Source organism: Syngnathoides biaculeatus, chromosome 19 (genome assembly GCF_019802595.1).
Source record: "Syngnathoides biaculeatus isolate LvHL_M chromosome 19, ASM1980259v1, whole genome shotgun sequence".
Classification (NCBI taxonomy): Eukaryota; Metazoa; Chordata; class Actinopteri; order Syngnathiformes; family Syngnathidae; genus Syngnathoides; species Syngnathoides biaculeatus.
The window spans coordinates 759,016-766,906 of NC_084658.1; the positions used below are offsets into that span (position 1 = coordinate 759,016).

The following is a 7,891-nucleotide window of genomic DNA, read 5'->3' on the forward strand; positions in this document are numbered from 1 at the left end:
AGTGAGAACTTTTGTGCATGTTCAAAACTTTTTTTCCGGACCAGCGTTCTCCGCCGATTCCCAGCGATCATTGACGTTCACTGGCGTGGAAACAACGCTACTCTGGTGCTATCCCGGTGACCATGGGCGACTACCGTTTCCTCAAACGCTATAGGACACTGGCCAGAACGTCATGGTGTGACGGGGCCATTAAGGAGGAGTGGTAAAACTATTAAAGCAAACGAAAAACGGAAAGAAACATAAATGGTGGTATCCACCCAACCCGCCCCAAAAATAAATAAATAATACAATAGCAACTCTAGCATACCCGAAACCTACTACTCTTTTTTTCCCCCTCCACAAGAATAAATAAATGAATAAAATCAAAAGAAAAAGTAATAGGTCAAACTAACTAAAAGTGACCAATGTTGACAAGGCACACACTGAGCAATAACTATATAAGCTAAACCAAAAACCGTTAGAGGGGCACAACTTATAAAGGTCTGACATAAGAGTGTATCATGAAGCTCACCATAACGTTCAAGTGATTGTCTGATTAAAGTTCTCAGCTTCTGTAAGCGTGGCAAACAGCTGTATTCTTCCTTCGTGTAGGATTCTCAACTTGCAGGGGTAAATCTGGAATCCACGGTAAAGCCCTTTTTCCACAAACTTCTTTCTCACCACGTTGAAGTCGTTGCGTTGGCGCATGGTTTCGACCGACAAATCTGGTGCAAATGTGAGCTTCTTTTCTTCATGGGTAATGTTGAGCTGCCTAGCGGTGTGTAGATCAAATTGTCTGTCTTGAAACTTCAGAAATCAAATGATCACAGCTTTACGTTGCCCTGGTTTTGGCCGCGCCAGAGTCCTGTGTACACGCCCAAGAATGAAGCTCCTGTCACTGCCTAGTTTCAACCATGTTGGTAACTCGTGCTCCACAAACTCGAGTAAGGACCGATTCATTTTAGCATTTTCACGTAGGCCAAACAGACGAAGATTTTTGTGGCGCCCCTGGTTCTCCAAATCATCCGCCTTGGTTTCCAAAAGAGCGATGCGTTTGGCGGCAGTAGCTAGCTCCGCTTTAGTCACCTCCAAATCATCTTCCAGAGATGATATACGCTCCTCGGCTTCACTTATACGCGTTGTATTGGAGGCTGCGTTGTTCCTGACCTCAACCATGCTTTGCCCCAAAGCGTTGATAGAGTTGTTCATGTCTTTCAATTGGCAGTATTTGGTGTCGAACCTGGAAGCAAAGTCTGAGCGGAGGGCTTTTAGCTCCATTAGCACAGCCGCCATGTCTGCCACGCTTTCACAGGCCTCCTCGTGCTCTTCTCCGTGCTGCTTATTAGATTTTGGCCTTTGCGTGCCACGAGTCCGGCCATAGCTTTTACCGCTGGTCGTTGATGTGGTCTCAGGCATTTTTCAAAGTTACTCTTACACTTGTTAAATGTTTTTATGCGGAGTTGAACGGAGCCTTGATATTATGCTGCCATCTTGTTTCCCTTAAGCTCCATGTTAAATAAAATACAGTCTCTATAAAATAACATTGACTAAAACTGCAATAAAAAAAATGTGTGTGTCTGTGCAAAAGAGTGTGTGAGATGCAGGATTGTAAATTACAACTTGTTTGGAAGCAAAGGCAAGATTGAGGAGAATTAAGGTTTGATCTTGGAAAGTAAAATGGAAAAACTCCACGAGTAAGTCTACTTCACAGGAATGCTTTGGGGATTTATGTTTTCATAGTCAACCACCTCAAGGGTGACCACCCGGGGTTATCACCAGAGGTTGTGGTGCCAATTCTGCACTCATTTGTTCATTGCACCAAGTATGTAAGGCCCACAGATGTCCCAGGACCAGGAAGCGGGGAGGATGAATGCTCCCCGGGAACCTTCTGTTCAAGCCCAGGGTTGCAGGGGGAACTTTTTAAGAAATGGACAAAGAACAGGGGAGAAGTTTTTGGCGGCCTTGAGAAAGGGAACAGATGGGTTGCTCGCAGCTGTGACACCTCTTAATAAAATGAGAGTCCTTCCTCCATTTGGAAGAAGACCAGACTAAAACATTAGTTTTACAGTGTTCTAGATAATAGCACTCCATTGCAATGAACCAGATAAACCCACATTTTCAGTATTATTTTTTTATTGCAACACGTCAAACAAGTTACCAGGAGATGCAGTAGATTCCAGAAAACCAACAAGACATTCATGATATACACACTTAATGCTGAGCAACTGGGCAATTTGTTAAAAGTGGTGTTTAAAAAGATAGCTGTCTGCCGTTAACTTTACAAACTCAAAACTGTTTTGTACAAACTTTTATTCAAGGATTTACGAATCCTTGGAATCACTAAACTAATATTTAGTTGTCTGACCAGAGTTTTGAAACTGCTTCACATCTCTGTGGCATGGAGTCAACCAATTTGTGTCACCTTTCAGCGGTTATTCCACTCCCAAGATTCCTTACTGATATTCCACAATTCATTTCCGTATCTTGACTTTGCATCAGAAATAGAATTTTTGATTTCACCCCACAAATTTTCAATTGGATTAAGGTCTGGGGATTGGGCTGGCCTTTCCATTACATTAATTTTGTAGGTTTGGAAAAAGACTGCATGTTTACCAGTGTGTTTGTGGTCATTGTCTTGTTGAAACACTATTTCAAGGGGATGTCCTCTTCAGCATAAGGCAACATGTCCTCATCAAGAATTTTGACACATGTAAACTGATCCATGATCCCTGGAATGTCAGAATCAGAATAAACTTTGTTGGCCAAGCGTGTAACAACACACAAGGAATTTGTCCCTGGCAGTCTGTGCCGTCCTGCTATGGCATTCAGAATAAAGAACAAACAAACTAACAAGAACAAAGAACAAGAGACATTCAGTTAATAGGAACTATTCCTCCTAAGAGTTACAGATGTGCAAGATACAGTCTTCTTCATTTAGAACATATATGAGTGTGTCAACACCCCATATTATGTAAAAGGGTATGGAAAGTCCTCAAAGCACCTTTTGCTTCTCTTATACAGTTTTTTTATTTTATAATCTGAAATCATTGATGAAGGAAATATTTGTAGTTTTCAATTATCAAAAATTGATCGCAGATTTGCTGGAACAATCCGAGCACACAGTGGGAAATCCCGAGAAGGGACGTGACGTCAGAACAAGACACATAAACATGGCTGCCGTTCGACACCAATGGAAGAACGACGATGAATTTTCCAATAATTCGGGCGATGAACATGATTCTGAAGGGTCAAATGAAGATTGTGAAGAATATGAGCTTTATAAAAGCTTTAAAGGTTATCAACATGCTTTGTGTTGGAAACACTGACTGGTAAGCATTTGTAAAGTTTTTTTTATTTAGCCATACACTGCTAAATAGAGATGGCTTTGATGTCCTGAATTAATATCTGAGATTTTTGATCTTGTTTTAAATTATGCAAAGGCCATATATTTAATTGCTATATTTTCACAAATAAGGATTTTAATTAACACAATCAATTTTGAAAGTTGTCACATTAATTTAAGAGCAATAGCTGGTTATACCATAAATATATTTTCATGTGGTAAAAGTCTTGGAACTTCTTCTGAGAGCCATAACCAGACAGTACCCAGAAGCGTCCATGCCCATTTTAGTCAATATTTTCCCAAGATGTCATGAGCAAAACCGCAAAACTTTATCCTGACACCTGTAAACCGGTATCTTGTGGTTTTGTTTGGGCAAGACATACTTAAAATAGAAATGTAAATGGGGTGGATGGTTCTGTGTACTGGACTGATGTGGGTCTTTGAGCTGTAGAAGTCTGTGAATGTGAACAGTTTTTAAAATATTTTTCCTATATCCATGTGTGCATGTAAATGCTGCATACTCATGGAAACAAAAGAATTTTTTTTGTCATGAGTCAACATATTCACCAAAAAATGTCAGATTATACAGACCATCCGCTGCAGTGCACCCAGGATTTATTGCCAGCTGTCTGATACCATTGAAACTTGAGGTTGCCTATCTCCAATTCAGGCAAAAGTATCAGCAGCGACTGGATTTTCCACAACAAGAGTAAGAGCTACTTTAAAGATGATTGATATTAATATTTCTCTGAATCAGCCCAGCTTTATGCAATTTATATTCAGATTTTTTTTTAATTGTCAGATTCCGCTTATTCGCAGGACTAATCGGGAGAAATGTCCCGACCAACTCTCCAGTTAAAGGGTTAAGCTACCCCTTTACCCCAGCCGACTCTAACACCGTGTGTCCAGGAGGACGGGAGCTTCTTAAGTCAGTGTCGAGGTGAATTCGTCTAGGTGTACTAACTGCCTTTAGTTTTGCAGAGCTAATCCGGTCTGCCCTCACTTATCAGCCCTTGTCGAGTAACCTTACAGAGTAACAAGGTGACAAAGTGATCGCTCCGCTTTTACAGCAGCTTCATCTCTTATGAATCGATTGCACTTGTCATTGACCTAGTAAATTGAACAATCTTTGTTAGGATTGTACGGATTTGTTTTATCTTAAAATCAGTCCTACATAGCTCGAAGCCTAATTTAGTAATAAGGATTTTCGGAATTAAGGATAAATTGTCAAGCCAACTTGTCCTTCATAGGTAACCACGTAATATCGTTGGTATTATCCTGCCATTACCTTATTAGAGTAGTTGTTTTACTTGCGCCCAAGTTTAAATGGAGTTGTCAAAAATAAGCATTCCAAGTTGCTCAAAAACTTCTCCCCACCAGCTTGCCACACGACTATTACACCTATAGAAAGACCTTGTCTCTTTTTCAGCGAGAAATGAACAAAAAGCCCCGGACTTCCGTATCCAAGTTTTTCGGTAGCTTTTGGGTGGAACATTCTGCAAAATGTTGGCTGAATCCACGCCCAGTGGGAAGGGCTCACTTGGTTTATCCTATTAGGCCTCTTTCGCCATCCCTGGCTTGACTTGTCACGCCCCTCTTAGGTTCACTCAATTTTGTCATTTTCCCTTTAATCAATAAGTGCATCTTTAAAAAATGTAACCACAAACTCGTGTTCGGTTTCACCCTAGTTTTTGAGCAATAGCATAAATGTATCAACATTCTTGTAAATACAATTCTCTCATGCATTGTCAGGCTAGTTTTAGTTGGTTGCTCATCATGTGTTGCCTTGTCTGAGAGAGACAGTCATACACAGGTTATATTCTTTTCACAAAGCCGTTTCAAAGCATCATATTTTCTGCTAAAGGTTTAATGGAAAAATAGTTGAAATCAATTTCTGCTTGCAGACATCCTGTGTGGTGATTCGATTGTGACGGGCTTCCTGTTCAGGAACTCAACAACGCTGCAAACATCTTGCAAGCCGTGTGCTTCGCCGTTGAAAAACCGTTGGGTGTGAGCTGGGGGCTGCATCCTGTTGATGTCTTCATGTCAAAAACAAGATGTGAATACAAAGATATGACAATAATTGGGTTCTTAAGGTTGCTAACCCCGATATATGAATGTAATACAAAGATATGAACAACAACATACAAGCCAATTGCTATCAATTCGCTCCATTGCTATTTGTGGCATGGCGACCTACTTGACAAAATAAAGAATTATTTATATTATGATTGCTCCTGCTAAAATGCTTGTCAATGCTTGTACAAACAAATTTGTCAATGCTTGTACAAAGTCCCATCCTGGAAAATTGTGATATGAGTATATTTTTTTATTTTCTGGGAATGCGACATACTGCTTATAGACAACTTGTGAGATGGTGTTGGGGAATTCTAAGCAGAAGTAATGATGTGCCACTTCCATCCTGCTGTGTGTCTAAGATTCATGACAGATGACTAAGAGTACACGGGATTTAAATGTAAAATTCAGGATATAGACTCTACATCCTGAATTTTTTTTGTCTTTGTGTAAATGTTGATGTATATGTTTGTATATGAAGTTAACATACACAATTGAACTAAAATTATAGCATTTTTATTGAACTGTATGCTTACATTGTGTATAACTGTTTCTCTCATGACATTTTCACTGAATGCGTATTTGGTCTTTGAATATGAGGATCTAGAGGCCCCCTGTGATTGAAATACATGCTGCAGTTTCCTCTCTGCTGTCGGAAAGATATGTTCCTTTCTCACGAACAGGCACTTCATCAGTCTGGCAACTTTTGCAACGATGGAGATTCAGCATCTGCTGGTTCGATGTCAACATCTTGGGCAGAAGATGCTTCCTGCAAAATCTGGAATTAATGTAGAAAAGTAAGGTTCAAAGTATATATAAAATGAGAAAGTATAAAGATAAAGCACCGGTCTATTTCAGTCAATTTCATGTTGCAGAAATTCTTTTTGATAAGGTGAAAACAGGTCTCCTGGAGAGAACAAATTCATTTCAATCAGGCCTTGCTTCGTACTTTAGATGAGGTTTTAAAAATCCATATGTTGATAAAATCGGGATATGACGATGTGGTAACTAAGGAAAGATTTAATTCAAAGAATTACAAACACTGTTTTTTCCCTCATAAATCCACACGATGTTGGTAACAGTCAGTTTGCTTACTCGACAACCAAGTTTCCATAGGAAGTATACAATAAAATTTGCAAGTAAGAGAATTTCCATTAGTTAGCAATTATAAACTATTCTGTGAGTGACTAGTATGTAATACTGCTTGTTTTAATACTATGTAGTATTTTATTCAAATTAAAAATCCTGCACACATCAGAACATAAGCTTGCCTGCACTTGTCAATAGCCAGATATAGAGTAGTTCCTGTTGATACTGTTTGGGGAGGAGTCACGGGCATTTTTTGTGTAAATTTTGCACAGCTGTCCTTAAATTGTTCAATGTTAAAAGGTTTTTATGCAATAATATACTGTTTTTCTAGTTGAGAATGGTCCAAAAATTTGCTGTAATAAAACATTTTTCACCAAGATCAATATATGCTGCTTTCATTCAACCATGTCAACAGTGTTTGAAGTTTTCAAGAAATAAAATACGATCACCATACATCCACAACTTGTCTTTTAACAAAAGCTCTTACCAGTTTGGGTACTTTCTGTGGGGGGGCTTCTGAGCTTGTTGAACTGTGTCCAGGTTCAGCGGCTGATCCAGGTTTGCGTTTGGTCCCTTTTGCAAAACCAATCTGTCCAGGTGTCAGAACTTGCTGTATGGTCAGCACTGATCCAGGTTTTAACATTTTCTTTACATTTAAAACCCATCTCAGACAGGAGTCCACTAGTAAAAGTGTCCGGGGTAAACTGTCCACTGCATATGACAGACTGCTGACTGGGTTTGGAAAAATGAGCTCTCGTTTGCACAAAACTGACCCATTGTCTTCTGAGGCTGGGGTCTTTGGGAAAATACTGTAAGATGCGACCACAATAATTCCAATTGTGACGAAACTGAACCCCATACTTCTCATATATTCTCGTCTAGATAACTTGTGCTCGAAAATTGACTTTCCATACACTTCGAGCTTGTACAGAATGCCCTTACACGTTGGTAGTTCCCGTTATAGACCATCGCAATGACAATTGTCCAAAGAGAGCAGGTTAAAGTGACGAATTGTGCGATAGGCTACAGAATATATTACTAATACTAATACTAATACTGATTGGACCATCAGGATGTGAGAGGGTGTCCCAGCAACAGTGCAAGGCAGAAAAAAGTAGCTTCGCTGATCAAGAATGTAATGACTGAATTGCCAGAGGGAAAAAAAACTGTTTCAATCTCTGCTAGTTTTGACTTTCATTGATCGGTAGTGCTTAAGGAGGTGGAAGAGCTAGTGGCCAGGATTCATTAAGGGAAAAGGCACAGTGTATTGTCCTCACTTTGAAAGAGCAGAAAGGCAGGATGTGGAGGAGGAATTTACCGCTAGCAAGGGCTACCTGTATATTCGTCCTTAACAAGAGCTAAGCACAGCCTCCTCTCCTTCTCCGCCATCCAGCTCTCGCAGTA

The 7,891-nt window shown here is 39.9% G+C and overlaps 1 long non-coding RNA gene across 1 annotated transcript; it reads left to right on the forward strand.

The window, feature by feature from the left end:
* The first annotated feature begins 216 nt into the window (after nucleotides 1-216).
* LOC133492914 (uncharacterized) lies at nucleotides 217-5,353 on the forward strand. Its single transcript, XR_009792796.1, has 3 exons — nucleotides 217-4,031; nucleotides 4,142-4,262; nucleotides 5,227-5,353. It is a non-coding gene; the product is annotated as an uncharacterized LOC133492914 (long non-coding RNA).
* The last annotated feature ends 2,538 nt before the right edge of the window (nucleotides 5,354-7,891 follow it).